This window comes from Geotrypetes seraphini, chromosome 7 (assembly GCF_902459505.1).
Source record: "Geotrypetes seraphini chromosome 7, aGeoSer1.1, whole genome shotgun sequence".
Classification (NCBI taxonomy): domain Eukaryota; kingdom Metazoa; phylum Chordata; class Amphibia; order Gymnophiona; family Dermophiidae; genus Geotrypetes; species Geotrypetes seraphini.
The window spans coordinates 171,774,899-171,793,448 of record NC_047090.1 but is presented as its reverse complement, the minus strand read 5'-3'; the positions used below and the strand labels follow the sequence as shown (position 1 = coordinate 171,793,448).

Below are 18,550 nucleotides of genomic sequence, written 5' to 3'. Positions count from 1 at the left end.
ACAACCTAAAGCAGCATGCTTGGGTGTTTTGATCGCGTCTAGACTGCGGGCCGCAAAATAGCACCTGGAGAGCCGCATGCGGGTGACACCAGGATCTCTTGCAAACTCCTGTGGCTGTTTGTAGGAGACATGGGTTAGAGCAGTGTTCTTCAACCTTTTTACACCTATTGACCGGTAGAAATAAAATAATTATTTTCCGGTCCGGCGGTTGAAAAACACTGGGTTAAGTCATGGGCCCATCTCTACCCAGTTTCCACCCCAGACCCCGCCCCCATAATAGTTCTAATTGTAACACTATTTGTTCCATTCATTTTTTATAGATACACACAATATAATCTTATTAACAACATAATATAATCTTATTAACACACAATATAATCTTTATTAAAACGGCTGCAATTGCAGACTGTCGCTTTTTAACGTGGGTTTTTAAAAATCCTGTCCTTAGTGCCCGTTGATGAATTCCGCAACCCCCCCCCCCCCCCCGATGTGGGTTTCAACACACATAAAGCAATCAAGAAGCAATTATATCACATAGGCAATAACATTTATATATCTATTATGCATGTAAATGATTTTAATAATGGCATTTGCATGATAAAATGCTAAAATTCATCTAAAAGCAATTTTGCATATAGGGGGAATCTCTTTGTGATTAAGATAAGTGCATTTGTTTATTTGCTTTTCATTTGAAATTTGAGTCCGCTTTTATAATACCCAATAAACTATCCATTAAAGGGTGAATGTTTTTTATGCCCAATGATGGATATGAAGATAGAGCACATTTTTTTAAAAATAAATTCATTTTATAGAGTATAGCACTGGTGTTCTAGCCTAGACATCAAGACCTTTTTCTTCATATTCTCTTTATATGCAGTAATAGCTAGATACTGGAATGTACTAAGCTTTAGCAACTTCCAGAGTATGTATAATTTTATTCTTAAGAGTAAGTACTGTTCTTCTGGTCTTTCCACTGCAAAGTGATGGACTGATCATCCAGCCATGGCACCTAAATAGTGGGATACCTTACAGGGCACTGCTGTGAACTTCACAAAAAGGGTACCATATCATCATCTCACTACAGCTCCCTTATAGGTCATGGTGAGCCCCCCAAAACACCTCCAGAATCCCCTGGACCCACTTATCTACCACCCCAACAGCCCTTATGGCTGCAGGAGCCACTTATATGCCAGTACAAAAGGGTTTTGGGGGTGTATAGAGGAGTGCATATGTTTAAGTATCAATGCAGTGATTACAGGGGCTTATGAGCATGGGTCCTCCTCTCCATGTGTCCCTAACCCACCCTCAAGCCGCCTCTGTGCTGGACGACTAGGCTTTCCTATGCCAGGCGGCCAGGTGATGATGGTCTGGAGGCTGAATTTTAAAGGTGTGATCAATATTTTTATGGGGGTGGGGGGGTCGGTGATCACTGGGGTAGTGTGTGGGGGGGGTCTGTTTTATGGATGCTAGACACTTAGGGCTCCTTTTACAAAACTGCGATAGCGTTTTTAGCACACACTAAACCCATGCTAGGCGGCTAGAACTAACGCCAGCTCAATGTTGGCATTAGCGTCTAGCGCGCACTAAAACCGCTATCGCAGCTTTGTAAAAGGAGCCCTTAATATTTTGGAGTATGGGCCCAGTTCAAGGCGCCTACTAAAAGTGAGTATGGTTAAAGGTGGCTCATGGGTGTGTTTATCATGTAGGTGTGTGTTTTGGGTTTAGGCACGCTCACTTAGGCCAAGAAAACCTTGGCATGAATACGGTACACCTAAAGTTAGGATGCCTACTAGTGCCTAAGCTCACTTTTTGGCGCCGCTAGGCACAATTCTGTAAAGCACGCCTAACTTGTGGTTGACACGTGCTAAGCGCTGTGGGGCTCATAATCAAAACAAAAATACGTCCAAAAACCTGCCTAAGTCGGTACTTGGATGACTTAAAACACAGGTCATCCAAGTGCCGATAATCGAAATGGGTTTTTGGATGTATCCAGAGACTTTTTAGGCCTCTGAATCCCACTGTGTGCCCAGAGCTCAAAGGAGCAGTTTTAGAGGAGTAGTTGGGGCAGGAAGTGGCCAACCTAGACTTAGTCATCCTGCAGCGATAACGAGGTACTTTGAGGTCCAGGTGAGCTTGAGGAGGGTCCATCTGGGTGGGCTTGGGAGGGGGGGGTCCGGTGGACTAACTTTCAGAAGGGGGGGAGGGGATTGGGCATCCCTCCTGCCAAAATCTTTGCGGTAGGTTCTGGCAAGAGGGACTGGGCATCCCTCCTGCTGACAATCTTTGTGGGAAAGGGGGGGTCCAGCAGTAGGGACTGGGCATCCCTCCTGTCGATGATCTTTCCGGGGGAGAGAGTTCCCCGATTCTCTAACTGGCACTTATGACACAGATGGCGGTTAGAGAATCGTGGTAGGCGACGGATTAGCCCCTCCCACATCTAAAAGGTCTTGTTTTGGGCGTTTGGGACTTGGAACAAATTTCTGGTTGAGAATATGGTATAAAGATAGACGTAGTGGCGGTCTGGGCGATTAAATGCCTGGACGTATAGGTCGACAATTCTCAGAAAAAACCAGTGTGGACGTACTTTTTGAGAATGGACATTTTCCTGCTGCTGACTTTGGGCGACTAGCGCCTTAGGCCAAAAATGGACTTAGACTTTTTTTTTTTAATGCCCTCAACACTCCTAAGTGCCTATATTGTAGGCATGATTTGTAGAATCGAGGCCTAAGTGCTGCAGGTACACACATAAATACTGTGTAAGTTATGGGGCTCATAATCGAAAGAGAAAAACGTCCAAAAACCAGCCTAAGTCGGCACTTGGACGAACATTTCCCAAATATGTCCAAGTGCCGATAATAAAAACGGGTTTTGGACGTATTTCTAAACCACCTAGGCCTTCATAGTGCAGCTGAACGACCAAAGCTAAACGGGGCTTTTCGGGAGGAGTGTCGAGGGCGGGAGTTGGGCGGGACGTGGACCGGCTTAGACTTAGTCATACAGCATGTATAACCGAAAGTTATACAGCCCAGGATCAACGGAACTTGGATGTTGTGACTTAGACTATTTAAAACATGGTCTAAGTCACAAAAACCCACCTAAAGTCACCAGATAAGCACTGCAAACATCAAAGCAGCCCCCCTTTCCCTCTCCCCCTCCACTTCCCTGTGCAGCAGTAGGAGCTGGACGCTTCGCAGCATCCGCACCCTGTCCTGCTGCTGGCTCTCAGCGCCGCTCAAACCGCCGCACGCGACATGCGACGCAAATGGAATTTGGCACGGAGGCACACAGCACGGTGGCAGGGATCACGGCCTCCTAAGTGCGCATGCGTGCTTAGGGTTTTATTATAGAGGATTATTATTATTAAGCTGTGGTAAGCACATGCTAATGCTTACCACAGCATAGTAAAAGAACCTCTTAATGAGATATGTTGCCTTTAAAAACCAAAAACAATATAGCATAGGAAAATGTAAATATGGCTAGTTTGCTACACATTTTGTCTGGCTTTAAATTCCTCCCCATTCTACATATATCTCTGTTTATTTTTCTGGGTAAATTTGCTGTTCACAGTTAATTCATGCTTTTATCTGATTAAAGTAAGGTTGTCCAGAGGTCAGTTGGTAATCTCACGGAGGTAAAAGAATCATACAAATGAGTTCCAGCCTTTCAATGGATCTTAACTTTCTGAATTAAACAAATCAAGGAACAATAATAAAATGATTACATCCCAAAAATAGTTTTAAATGCAAACAAAAATTGATCCAAAATGTATCTGGATTTAACTGAGCAGAAACTTGCATTCATTTCCTTCTTTTCTCTCATAAAGGTTTCATTCAGAACAGCCAGTAAACTCCATGCATACACAGAGACGTTGAAACAATATACTTCCCCCTCTGTATTCGCGGTGGTCAGGCGCAGAGACGGCCCACAAATATTTAAAAACTGCAAATAATATTCGGGCCGGTTTTGCCCCTAACCCCCGCTTCTCTAATCTAATCTAAACCTTAGGTTTGTATACCACATCATCTCTAAATTCGTAAAGCTCGACACGGTTAACAAAAGTTAGGGTAGAAAGGAACTCCAGTGGAGGGAAGAGGCAAAATGAAGAGAAAAATTTTGGACTAGAATAAGCAGAGAGGGAGGAAGAGTTACATTTTTGAGAATAACCAGGTTTTCAGATGTTTACGGAAGAGTTGGAGGGAGCTCAGATTCCTAAGAGGGGAGGTGAGATTGTTCCAGAGCTCAGTGGTTCTGAAAGGGAGAGAAGAACCTAGTTTTCCTACAAGGGAAACGCCTATTTTAAGCCCTGAAAGCCCCCACTTAAGCCTTACCTGGCGGTCTAGCAGGTTTTCAGGCAGGAGCGATCTTCCCACGCTCCTGCCCCGTGCAGATCACTCACAGGAAATGGCTGCCTTGAGCTCCCGTAGTCTCTCGAGCCATTTCCTGTGAGCGATCTGCATGGGGCAGAAGTGTGGGAAGATCGCTCCTGCCCCAAAAGCCCGCTAGACCACCAGGTAAGGCTTAAGGGGGTGGGGCTTGCAGGGCTTAAAATAGCCCAAAAAAAGAAAAAGGAATTTTAGGTTTAAAATCGCAAATAAGTGAATCTGAAGATACGGAAACCATGAATACGGAGGGGGAAGTGTACTGTCATATGCAGAAGAGGGTATGCATGCAGGAAAAGCACAGTTACTTACCGTAACAGGTGTTATCCAGGGACAGCAGGCAGATATTCTTGACTGATGGGTGACGGCACCGACGGAGCCCCGGTACGGACAATTTTAGAGTGATCTCACTCTAAGAACTTTTAGAAAGTTCTAGCTCGGCCGCACCGCGCACGCGCGAGTGCCTTCCCGCCCGACAGAGGCGCGCGGTCCCTCAGTTAGTATAAGCCAGCTAAGAAGCCAACCCGGGGAGGTGGGTGGGACGCAAGAATATCTGCCTGCTGTCCCTGGATAACACCTGTTACGGTAAGTAACTGTGCTTTATCCCAGGACAAGCAGGCAGCTATTCTTGACTGATGGGTGACCTCCAAGCTAACAAAAAGAGGGATGGAGGGAAGGTTGGCCATTAAGAAAACAAATTTTGCAAAACAGATTGGCCGAAGTGACCATCCCTTCTGGAGAATGTATCCAGACAATAATGAGATGTAAAAGTGTGAACTGAGGACCAAGTAGCAGCCTTGCAGATTTCCTCAATAGGAGTGGAACGGAGGAAAGCTACAGATGCTGACATTGCTCTGACTTTATGGGCTGTGACAGAACCTTCCAGTGTCAGTCCCGTCTGAGCATAACAGAATGAAATGCACGCTGCAAGCCAATTAGACAACGTACGTTTAGAAACAGGACGTCCCAATTTATTCGGATCAAAGGACAGAAAGAGTTGGGGAACTGATCTGTGGGGTTTCGTACGCTCCAGATAGTAAGCAAGAGCCCTTTTACAATCCAAAGTATGCAGAGCTTGTTCCCCAGAATGAGAATGAGGTTTTGGAAAGAAAACAGGTAAAACAATGGATTGGTTGAGATGAAATTCAGAAACAACCTTGGGGAGAAACTTTGGATGTGTACGCAGAACCACCTTGTCATGGTGAAAAACCGTAAAAGGTGGATCTGCAACCAGTGCATGAAGCTCACTGACCCTCCTGGCAGAGGTAATGGCAATAAGAAAAAGTACCTTCCAAGTGAGAAATTTGAAAGGAGAGGTAGCTAAAGGTTCAAATGGAGGTTTCATTAAAGCGGAAAGAACCACATTGAGATCCCAGATAACCGGAGGGGCTTTAAGAGGTGGTTTCACATTGAAAAGCCCACGCATGAACCTGGATACCAGGGGATGAGCTGAAAGAAGTTTTCCATGGACTGGCTCATGAAAAGCTGCAATGGCACTGAGGTGGACCCTGATGGAAGAGGACTTCAGGCCAGAATCAGACAAGGAAAGAAGATAATCCAACAACGTCTCCACCGCTAGGGAAGTGGGATCAAGATGATGAAGAAGACACCAGGAAGAAAACCTCGTCCACTTTTGATGGTAACATTGTAGAGTGGCTGGTTTCCTGGAGGCATCCAGAATGGAACGAACGGGCTGAGACAAAAGAGTATCAGTCGAGTTCAGCCCGAGAGATACCAAGCCATCAGGTGTAGAGACTGGAGGTTGGGATGCAGAAGGGTTCCCTGCTGTTGCGTAAGCAGAGAAGGAAACAGAGGAAGAAGAAAAGGTTCCCTGGAACTGAGTTGAAGTAGAAGGGAGAACCAATGTTGCCTGGGCCACCTCGGAGCAATCAGAATCATGGTGGCTCGTTCCCTCTTGAGCTTGAACAAGGTTCTCAACATGAGAGGTAGAGGAGGGAAGGCGTACAGGAACAGATTCGACCAGTCGAGGAGAAAAGCATCTGCTGTGAGACGGTGTGGAGAGTAAAGTCTTGAGCAGAAACGGGGCAGCTGGTGATTGTGAGGAGCTGCAAAGAGGTCTATCTGAGGAGTGCCCCATTGAGTGAAGATAGACTGTAGAGTTACAGGGTCGAGTGTCCACTCGTGAGGCTGGAGAATTCTGCTGAGTTTGTCCGCTAATGAATTCTGTTTCCCCTGAATGTAAATAGCTTTCAGGAAGAGATGATGATCTATGGCCCAATTCCAGATCTTCTGGGCTTCCTGGCATAAAAGGCGAGAGCCTGTCCCACCCTGTTTGTTGATGTAGTACATCGCAACCTGATTGTCTGTGCACAACAGAAGGACCTGAGGAAAGAGAAGGTGTTGAAAGGCCTTGAGGGCGTAAAACATCGCTCTGAGTTCCAGGAAATTGATTTGATGCTTCTTTTCCTGGGCTGACCAAAGACCCTGAGTCTGGAACTCGTTCAAGTGAGCTCCCCATGCGTACAGAGAGGCGTCGGTGGTGATGACTAGTTGATGAGGAGGCTGATGGAACAGAAGACCTCTGGATAGATTTGAGGATACCAACCACCATTGCAGAGACTGACGAAGAGATGATGTCACAGATATGTGTCGTGAGCAAGAGTCCGACGCTTGGGACCACTGGGTCGCAAGGGTCCATTGAGGAGTGCGCAGGTGAAGACGGGCATGAGGTGTGACATGAACTGTGGATGCCATGTGTCCCAAGAGCACCATCATTTGTCTTGCTGAGATGGACGGCAGAGGAAGTACCTGGTGACATAGAGACTGAAGGGTCTGAAGTCGATTGGATGGCAGGAAAGCTCTCATGAGGAGTGTATCTAGGATCGCTCCAATGAATTGAAGTCTCTGAGTGGGAATGATATGAGATTTGGGTAGATTGATCTCGAATCCCAGAAGTTGCAGAAACTGGATGGTTTGGTTGGTGGCCAGAAGGACCGCTTGGGCAGAAGTGTCTTTGATCAACCAATCGTCCAGGTAAGGAAATACCTGCAGGTGGTGAGAGCGCAGAAAAGCCGCCACCACAATGAGACATTTGGTGAATACCCTTGGAGATGAGGCAAGACCGAAGGGCAGCACCTTGTACTGGTAATGACAATGATTGATCATGAATCGGAGATATGGTCTTGAGGTTACATTGATCGGTATGTGAGTGTAAGCCTCTTTGAGATCGAGGGAGCATAGCCAGTCGTTTTGATTTAGAAGGGGATAAAGTATGGCTAAAGAAAGCATCTTGAATTTTTCTTTTACTAGATGAATGTTGAGATCGCGAAGGTCCAGGATGGGTCTGAGATCTCCTGTCTTTTTGGGAACTAGAAAGTAACGGGAGTAGAATCCCTGCCCCTTTTGATCTAGAGGAACTTCCTCTATAGCGTTCAGAAGGAGGAGGGATTGGACCTCCTGAATAAGGAGGGCTGATTGAGGACTGTTCAAAGCAGACTCTTTTGGCAGGCTTTGAGGTGGGAGAGTCTGAAAGTTGAGAGAGTAGCCGTGGCGGATGATGTTGAGGACCCATTGGTCCGAAGTGATTACTTCCCACCGGCTGAAGAACAGAGAAAGTCGACCTCCTATTGGTTGAGGCAGGAGAATAGGAACAGGGATACTGGCTATACTGCGGAGAATGAAGTCAAAAGGGCTGTGACTTCTGCTGAGGAGGTTGTTTCGCAGGTTGCTGCTGTTGCTGCTGTCGGGGAGGCTGACGTTGCTGTTGCCTCTGACGTCGAGGTTGTTGAGCAGTGGTAGGTAATGGACGGGCTGTGAAACGGCGTTGATAAGCCGATTGCTGCCGGTATGGTCTTGGTGGAGGAGGCTTCTTTTTATTCTTGAGCAGGGTATCCCAGCGCGTCTCATGAGCCGAGAGCTTTTGGGTGGTAGAGTCCATGGAATCCCCAAAGAGCTCATCCCCTAGGCATGGGGCGTTGGCTAACCGATCTTGATGGTTAACATCAAGCTCGGATACCCGAAGCCAGGCCAAACGGCGCATAGCCACCGACATAGCTGTCGCTCTGGATGTAAGTTCAAAGGTGTCATATATGGACCTAACCATAAACTTACGAAGTTGGAATAGAGACGACAAGCAGGAGTGAAAAGATGGATGTTTTCTTGAAGGAAGATACTTCTCGAAGGAAGCCATGGTGGTAAGGAGATGCTTTAAATAAAAAGAAAAATGAAAAGCATAATTACTAGCTCTATTTGCTAACATAGCGTTTTGGTAGAGCCTCTTACCGAATTTATCCATGGCCCTTCCTTCTCTGCCAGGAGGGACAGATGCATATACACTGGCTCCTGAAGTCTTTTTAAGGGTGGATTCGACAAATAAGGATTCGTGTGGAAGTTGAGGCTTGTCGAACCCAGGAATGGGAATTACCTTGTATAGAGAATCCAGTTTACGTGGGGCCCCTGGAACAGTTAAAGGAGTCTCTAGATTTTTATAGAAAGTTTCCCTCAAGATGTCATGAAGGGGAAGCTTCAAAAATTCCTTTGGAGGCTGATCAAAATCAAGGGCATCCAAAAAAGCTTTAGACTTTTTGGATTCAGCCTCCAAAGGAATGGACAAAGACTCACACATCTCCTTCAAGAAATTGGAGAAAGAGGAAGTGGTCTGTTTGGAGGATGGGTCAGGGAGAGCCGAATCCTCCTCCTCTGAGGAACATTCTCCTTCAGAAAGAAAGGGTTCCTCTGAGTCCCCCCACAGATCAGGGTCTCGGACATGGGAAGAATGGTCCCGAGACTCAGGTGTCGATGTTTGCATGTGTCGGGTTTTGCGTACCGACTTACCCGACCTCATCGATACCGAGTCAGGCGATGTTATCGGTCGCACCGGAGCCGAAGTCTGTACCGATTGATGGTGAGCTGTCGGCTCCGGTGCAAGGACTGGCATCGATACCGATGAAGTTAGGTGAAGCGGTACCGAGACAGTAGAAGCAGGTAAGACAGGTTCGACAACCGGTACCGACACGGGTTGATGTACAACCGGTACCGATGGCTCGGTGCGGACTGGCACCGGAAGGTTCGGTGTCATTATAGCAGGAAGGAGTCGTTCTAATTGCTCCTTAAGCTGCACATGAAGGATGGCCGTAATGCGGTCATCGAGGGATGGCACCGGTACCGCTTTTTTCTTCTGCGGTACCTGCGGTGCAGCTCTACGCCCCGGAGATGAGGAGCCCGATGTCGAGGGACTCACCTCAATAGGGGCGGAGCGCTTCTGCTGGCGTCTAACCGGCGGCAGGACTGGGCTCACTGCACTCGAGGCCGGAAGACGTTCCAGCGGGGAAGGCTTCTTAGCCGGCTTACCTGACTGTTGGGATGCCGGTGTGGAATCACGCGGCGTCGAAGACGAGGGTGCCGACTGAAGCGGTGCCGAAGCCGGAGTCGAAGGAACGGGGTCGGACATCTCGGCACCGAATAACAAACGCTGTTGAATTAAGCGATTTTTTAAAGTTCTTTTCTTTAAAGTAGCACAGCGGGTGCAAGAAGAGGCCTGATGCTCAGGACCCAAACACTGCAAGCACCAGTTGTGTGGGTCCGTGAGAGATATAGGCCTAGCACACCGCTGGCACTTTTTAAAACCCGGTTGAGGGGGCATGAAAGGGAAAACGGCTTCCGCCAAATCGAAGGCCGAGGCTTCGATGGTGGCAGAAGGCCCCGCCGGGGAAAAACCGAAATTGAAGAAAAAAATATAAGATTGTTTTTTTTTTTTTTTTTTTTTTTTAATCAAAATAAAAGAAAGGTTAAAGAAATCAAACGTTTACGCGAGCGGGAAGGCAAGTTAAGAAAAAATTTCAACAGCCGTTGAAAACGCGTCTTCTTAGCTCCGCGGAAACTAAGAAACTGAGGGACCGCGCGCCTCTGTCGGGCGGGAAGGCACTCGCGCGTGCGCGGTGCGGCCGAGCTAGAACTTTCTAAAAGTTCTTAGAGTGAGATCACTCTAAAATTGTCCGTACCGGGGCTCCGTCGGTGCCGTCACCCATCAGTCAAGAATAGCTGCCTGCTTGTCCTGGGATAACTATTCTTTTGCCTATTTCTTTTTATTTTTAGTCTAGTTTTGTTATGTTTTAAGGTGTGCAATTTTCTAACAGAATAGATTGAGACATCCATGCTATCTACTATCCTCAGAAATCCTAAGTACTTGTCCTAAGCTTTCTTAAATCCAGATACTGGTTTTGTTTCCACCTCAACTGGGAGGCCATTCTGCAAATTTGCCACCCTAGTTTACTTGCGAGACTGTCCCCCTTTCACCTTCGTCCAATGTCTCCTCATTTCAGAGCTTCCTTTCAATTGAGACTCGCTTCTTATACATTTATGCCACAGAGGTATTTAAGCATCTCCATCATATCTCCCGCTCTCCCACCTTTCTTCCAAAATATACATATTGAGATATTTAAGAACCTATGAATTGCCGCTGCTGTGTCAGACCAGTCTGAAGTGCAGGCTGAGCAGATAAGACCGGCATGGATGTGTTCAACGGTACCGAGGGGGTGGATACCGGTGGAGCGGTGCGAAGCTCAGGCTGGACCGGTACCGGAAGGAGCGGTGCCAGTAAGGTTGGAAGGAGCTGTTGGAGTTGCTTCTGTAGCTGCTCCTGAAGCTTGTCCTGGAGGATGGCCGAGATTCGGTCCTCCAATGGGGGCACCGGTACCGCTTTAGATTTCTTCGGTACCATAGGTGCTGCTCGACGCTCCGGCGATGAGGAGGCCGATGACGAGGCACTCACCGTGATCGGAGCGGAGCGTTTACGAGAGCGGCGGGACGTCGGAAGAACCGGGGTCACCGCTGTAGCTGGAGGTCGCTCAAGGGAAGTGGAAGGCTTCTTAGCCGGCTTACCTGGCGCTATCGACCCCGAAGAAGGATCAGGCGGTGTCGATGTGGTCGGTGCCGATTTAGGCGGTGCCGTCGACGTCGGAGCTTGATCCATGGTAGAACCGGTACCGAAAAGAATATTTTGCTGTATTTGCCGGTTCTTAAGAGTGCGTTTCTTGAGAGTAGCACAGCGGGTGCAGGTGTCAGCCCGATGCTCTGGACCCAAACACTGAAGGCACCAGTTGTGTGGGTCAGTTAAAGAGATCGGGCGTGCACACCGCTGGCACTTCTTGAAGCCCGGTTGAGGGGGCATGAAGGGAAACACGGCCTCCGCGAAATCAAACCCGGAGGCTTGGATGATTACAACAGGCCCCGCCGGGGCCGGCTGCAAAAATAAGGAAAAAGACACGAAAATATATATATTTTTTTTTTTAGAAGAAAGAAGTCGAAATACAAAAATAGAACCAAAATTGGATCAAAAATCGCGAGCGGGAAGGCAAATTGAGAGTTTTCAACGGCCGTTGAAAAGCACATGCGTCTTCTTTGCTCCGCGGAAACGAAGAAACTGGAGACCACGCACTCCTCCGTCGGGCGGGAAGGCACCCGCGCATGCGCGGTGCGGCCAACTAGAACTTTCTAGTTAAAAAGGTCCGTACCGGGGCTCCGTCGGTGACGTCACCCATACGTTAAGAATATGCTGCCTGCTTGTCCTGGGATAATATACATATTGAGATATTTAAGAACCTATGAATTGCCGCTGCTGTGTCAGACCAGTGGTCCATCCTGCCCAGCAGTCCGCTCATGCTGCGACCCCCAGGTCAAAGACCAGTGCTCTAAATGACTCCAGCCTCACCTGCGTATGTCCCAGTTTAGCAGGAACTTGTCCAGCTTAGTCTTGAAACCCTGGAAGGTGTTTTCCCCTACTACAGACTCCGGAAGTCTGCCCATATATGCTTTATGACAAAGATCACTGGCCATTTTAGTAGGTGTCCTCTGGATCAACTCAGTGCTGATGAGTAAGAGAAACTGAAGGGTAGCAAATAGCCTGGAAAGGATGTGAATCGCATGCTTATGCTTTCCAAAAATTCTAGGCCTAGGGAGCATGCAATGAAGATACTAAGTAGTAGATTTAAAACAAACCTGGAGAAAATATTTCTTCACTCAACCTGTAATTAGACTCTGGAATTCTTTGCCAGAGAATGTGGTAAAAGCAATTAGCTTAGCAGGGTTTAAAAAAGGGTTGGCTCATTTTCTAAAATAAAAGTCCATAAGCCATTGTTAATATGGACCTGGGAAAATCCACTGTGTATTCCTAGGATAAACAGCATAAAATCTATTTTACTCTTTGGGATCTTGCTGGGTACTTGTGACCTGGGTTGGCCATTATTGGAAACAGGATACTGTGCTTGATGGGCCTTCAATCTGTTCCAGTTGGTAACTCTTGTGTTCAGCAACTCCCTGTCTGCCCTCCCTTCCCCTCCACCCCTACGATCCAGCAATTCTTTGGCGACAATTCCCAAAGGGTAAGGCACCAGCAGGCAACCAATATCAAAGCTGGCTGAGATGCACAGAGTAACCTGGCAGTGAAGTCAGAAACAAAACTGCACTAAAAATACTCAACAGCCAAGAATACCAGAGCTATTATAACTGAAGCAAAATGATGCTAAACTCCAAAGTGGACCGCCGGTAGTACTCAGCAGTGAGTTTAAGTTAGGCATCTAGCAGTGAAAATCAGTACTGAATTCCTAACTTAGTTCTTTTAATCTGGCCCTGCTCATTTTTTGGAAATTACATTTAAGTGACTAGTAAAAATAAGTTCCTACGTATTAACCACCCCCCCTTTTATTAAGCTAAATTAAGGTTTTTTATTGCCAGCAGCTGCGGTAAAGCTCCAACGCTCATAGAATTCCTATGCGCGTTGGAACTTTTACTGCAGCGGCTGGCGATAAAAAAACCTAACGCAGCTTGATAAAAAGGGGGGGGGAAGGGAATTTAGGTAGATCTAAGCCACCTCAAGCTACCAATGAGATCTTTTGAATATCAGTTCCCAATAATTAAAATTCATTTTAAAAGGTATTTTTGCAGATATAAGACATCAGTAGTTTATGACTACAAGCTTAGATTTAAGTACTCGTCTTTCTAAAACCAATGTCGAGGCAATTTTTCTTCAAGTACAGTAGGTATTTCCCTGCCCCTGAGAGCTAAGTCTCTGAGACAATTTAGGTCGATTTGTCCACTATCAAAAGGCGTATCGTGAATTCTACTTTTAGGGATGTAGCAAGGGTAGAAGGCGCCCTCCTCTCTGCCCCAGCTCTTTCCACCCCCCAGTACTTCCCCACCCCTACTCGTGCCCTCCCTTCCTCCCCATTTCCCTTTAAATGTTCACCAGTGTGAGTGGCTTCTCCAGCCTGCTGCTTGTGGCAGTGTTGGCTTTCCCTCTGATGTCATTTCCTGGCCTAGTGAACCCGGAAATGATTTCAGAGGGGAGCTAGGCCAGCACAAGCAACAGGCCGGAGAAGTTGCTCGTGCTGACGAAGATTTAAAGAGTTACAGGGGGGAAAGGGTGCGAGCCTGGCATGGGAGGGCGGGGAACGCGGAGGTGCCGGTACCCTCACTAAGATGGTGACCAGGGCAGACCGCCCCCCCATTCCCCCTTACTACGCCACCGCCTACTTTGCATGCTGCTTGACAAACTGCTCTAGTTACCAGATGACTACACCTCTCCCTCCACATTTGCGGTTTTGATTATTTGGGGTTTTTAGCTTGCTGGCTCCTCCCCCCCCACCAATGATGTCAGCTTGCATAGAGAAATCGCCGATTCCAGACGTTTACCGAGAAAATTGCCGATTCCCGGCACTTTCTTCACCGTGTTTTGCCTCTCCTTCAGGCACAAGTCTCCCACCCTTTTATTCGCGGTTTCACTGTACTCACAATCAGTGTTCCCGCTAAGCTGCGCTGGCGTGCGCTGGCGCACAAAATATACATCGCAGCGCACAAGTTTCTCGTCACAGCGCACGGCGTACGGCAGATGGCAGGGCGGCGAGAGGAGAATCGGGCGAGTTGGCTCATAACTTGCTGGCGCCCGATATTTTTAGCTCACAGCGAAAAAAGTTTGCTCACAACACCCGCCCGCTTAGAGGGAACACTGCTCACAATGGTTTTTAATAGAAAACTGTGAATAGCATGAAAAAGTGATCCACAGTTTTTCTGTATTCGCGGGTCTGTTAATCCTCTTTCACTGTGAATACGGAGGGAGAAGTGTAGCTTCACATTTTGTAAACCAGATCTCTGAAAAGTGAACGCTGTATGCAGATAAACATACATTTGTTCTATATTTGTACTTTTATCTGCACCCTACTGCAGATACTCCTGAGCTGTAGTTAGATTGGGAGAAAACTGTACACATATATTTGAATTTTTCTAAATTAGCATATGGTTAGGTCAGAAAAATATCTATAGGCACCTTTCCCCAGGCAATTTTCAAGTGGAAATTCATGCATGCTTTTGCTTTATCTTATTCAAGGTATCCTCTCTCAATAAATTTCAGATATAGGTCACCTACTTCACTTCAATATTTACTGTCAGTACTACACATATGCCTTTAATGAAGGAATTGAGCATAGGGAATATTATTCTTCCTAAGAGAAGGCTTTGGCAGAGCTAAGATGGTTTTAAGAAAGGTTTGGACAAATTCCTGGAGGAAAAGTCCACAGCCTGTTATTAAGACATGGGGGAAGCCTCTGCTTGCCCTGGATCGGGAATGTTGCTACTCTTTGGGTTTTGAACTAACCAAATAGGTTTTTTGAGGATAACTTATAAATACCTATATTCAACAATTTTACTTTTGCACATACAGTGCTTTAAATTATTAAAGATTTAATATTTTGATTCATTTATTTTAAACATATAAACCATCATCTAATTTGAAAAAGTAGGACTCATCCCTATAATTAATAATGAGGTTGAAGTATCATAGTTATGCATAATTCTCAATAAAGAGACCTCTTATAACTTAGATGTTATTTCAAGTCTTCATTCTGAATGCATGTGATATAATCATCTACTTCAAAATCTCCTTCCTATCCATCTTTACTGTTAATTTATTAATAAATATATGAAAAATGTAACTAACTAAATCAATGGGGAGTACAAATTTTCTTTCAATGATGTCATTCTAAATATTTACTTAATACAAGAGCACCAACACTTATCTTAATGGCTTCTCAGCCAGAGCCAACGTTGGGGGACCATGAACTCCCCGACGCTTTCACTAGATTTAGAGCGTTTCAGCTAATAAAGCCTTCCTCGGGGGACAATGTTGCCTACCATTAGCCCATCAGAGAGGACAGGGCAGGGTGGTGGGACAGGGTAAAGAGTCTGGTAGGGAGAGGGGACAGGGTGCAGAGCCTGGCAAGGAGTGTGGGGTTGGGTACAGAGCCTGGTATATTTTATTAAATATATCAGTACACCATTTGGCTCAGAATATTTTTTTTCTTGTTTTCCTTCTCTAAACCTAGGTGCGTCTTATGGTGAGGTGCATCTTATAGTGCGAAAAATACGGTAGATTGAGACAAAATGAGTGGCTAAACACAAGGCAAGCTGTTTGTACAATTACATTAGATATAAGGAAACTGATCTAAGTTACAGTGTGTGCAGCAAGCTAGTATAGGTGAAGAATGAGTAAATTATCTGTCACCCTATGCATTAAACGCTCAGTAGAAAAGCCAGGCTTTCACGTACTTTCTGAATTATAGATAGTCCCAAGATAGTTTATGCAACACAGAAATCCATAACAAATTTTTCAGTAGAAAATGTGGAAAACTGAGCTGCTCCAGGACTACAGCTATCTTATCAGGAGACACCTCCCAATCCATCAATTGCTGGGAAGCCCAATAATATCAAACAATGCATCGAAAATAAGCTCCATGGACATCTTTGTTAAAAATTTTTTTTTAAAAAGGTTAAAAATAAACCAGTTTTGCACTTCTCACATAGGCACAATGTTACAAATTAAGACCCATGAAATGTAACTGTTACAAGCATTGTTTCTAATAGGTACTATGTATGAATGGATTAGGTCTTTCCTTTAATTTTACAGATTTCTTTTCCTGTTTTAATTGTTTATAATTTTGCTAACCGCTTCGATCCATTGAAAGCCGGAGTGGTACATCAAATTAATAAAACATAAAACATTACAGTGGTCAAAACTTGTAACAGATGTTTTTGATGAGCAGTAAAACTTTCAGCAGTAGATCGTATTCAGAAAGTTTACTTGGTTCTTAGTATTTCAACCTGCAAAAAGTCGTGGGGAATTTTACCCTCTGTTAATGGTATTGCATCTGGAATGGAACCCTCAGTAAATAAAGGCCTTTCATTATGGAACACTCCCTGTGTCCAAATGTATTTAAGACATTTGAATTTTTACTGCTGACATTCAGTGCAACATTCTTGCTTGCCTGGATTTGAGTTTCATTTATATAAATACAATCTACTCACTATAACATCTGGAAGAACTAGACATATCACAGTTTTGTCATCTGAAGTGACGTCTTATAAACTTGTCATTTGGAATTAAATACCGTGACCAGACTGATTAGAGCAACCGTATGGCACCGAGGGGCAGAGAAGCCCGTCAACTCATTAGAAAAATATATAAGAACTCACTTTTAATTACTCACTTAGTAACAGATTATTTCTTATTACCTGCCAACAGCATGACTTTTTTTTCCTCCAAGGTCAGCAAAAATCAAAAGAAATCAGATGATTCTGAGTTTGCTGTTTATTCAAATCTAACTCTCTCCTATGAAAATCTGCTTAACAAAAATAGCAAGGCCTTCTTCAATAAAGAGAACATTATTAAAAGAGCTAAATTTTCTAGGGTTTTTTTTTTTTTTTTTTAATACCCCAAGCAATATTCCAGCAGAAAGACCTTGATATTATTTTCAGTGTGAAACTTTTTTTTTACTTTCCAGAAAAGGACAGCATTAGAAACATGAGATCGTTCAGAGGTTTCAAATATCGATAGGAATAATGTTTTCCTGATGTCATACGTTTCATATTAACAGTATTATGTGCTACACTGACATGTGTCATGTGTTCTATAACAGGCTTTTATGCTACTGTTAAAATAAATTTTACAAAGAAAGGATAAAGAACTAGGGGAACCTTTATATACAAAATAATCAACTTAGGTTCTGATGTTCTAAACTTACTGTGTCCTTAAAAACAGTCGACGCTAGCTTCCCTTACTGAAGTCTGCAGGGAGGCGCTTTCGGAACTCTTCAGCCTTTCAGCCCAACAGAGGATTCCTCTACGATTTCATATTGTAGGGATCCGGGATTGCCAACCAAGTACGAATCTGGATATATTAGCGACAGCGTGGGCTGAGGACTTGCATTGCCAGTTGACTGCTCATCAGCTACAACGGGTCCTGAAGAAACATTCAGAAGGTGTCACCCAATATTACTCACTGGGAAATGCAATTGAAAATTGTTCTTAGACTTTACATTCCACCGGAACGTGCAGCCCGGATGGGGATTACTGCGTCGCATTTTTGCCCGAAATGCAATCAGGCTCACGCATCTTTGAGTCGCATGTTTTGGACCTGCCCAGCAATCCAGCAGTTTTGGAGACATCTTGGCCTATATACTACATCGCTTTGGGGAAGGCGATGGCTTCCGCAACCGAGGGCGTTATTTGGATTTTTATAATATAGCCTCGCCCAAACCCGGGGGAATGTCAGCATTTATCTCCAGAGCCCTTTTGATGGGAAAAAAAGCCATTCTCACCCACTGGCTCTCCCGTGATCCCCCATCATATGCACCATGGAGATCCCTAATGATAGTGCACGCAACACTGGAGAGATGCATGGTGGGAGACTTGACTCTTGGCCCGGGTCGCAAATTTTGTCAGGTGTGGGAGCACTTCTGGCAGGACCTCACACCGCGTGCTCGCAGTAGACTTTTGAATCTTTAAGATTTTATTCCCACTCTCAGCTGTTGGACTGGCCATGGATTCTTGGGGAGGGGAGGGGAGGGGATCTGATTATATTGTTGAAAATGTTATTTCCTGAATGGTACTTCTGTTTGTATTTGCTTCTTACTGCTGGAATAATAAAAATCATTTAAACATAACAGTCGACACTAAACCAGTTCAAACCGGTTTAACATAGAAGTATTTTACCTATCGATGCTCATAATGGCTCACCACGGTCTTTCTGTGCTTCGGAGCCTCCGACTCAGCTATATTAAAATGAACGCTCCAAGTGATGCACTAACATCGCCTAGTGATGCACTAAATCAGGGGTCTCCAAAATCCCTCCTCGAGGGCTGAATCCAGTCAGGATTTCCCCATTG

At 45.4% G+C, this 18,550-nt stretch overlaps 1 protein-coding gene across 4 annotated transcripts in view; it reads right to left on the bottom strand.

Moving 5' to 3' along the window:
- Positions 1-18,550, bottom strand: part of LOC117363436 (serine protease inhibitor 2.1-like) — a 192,244-nt gene that overhangs the window by 120,190 nt on the left and 53,504 nt on the right. The window lies entirely within an intron of this gene.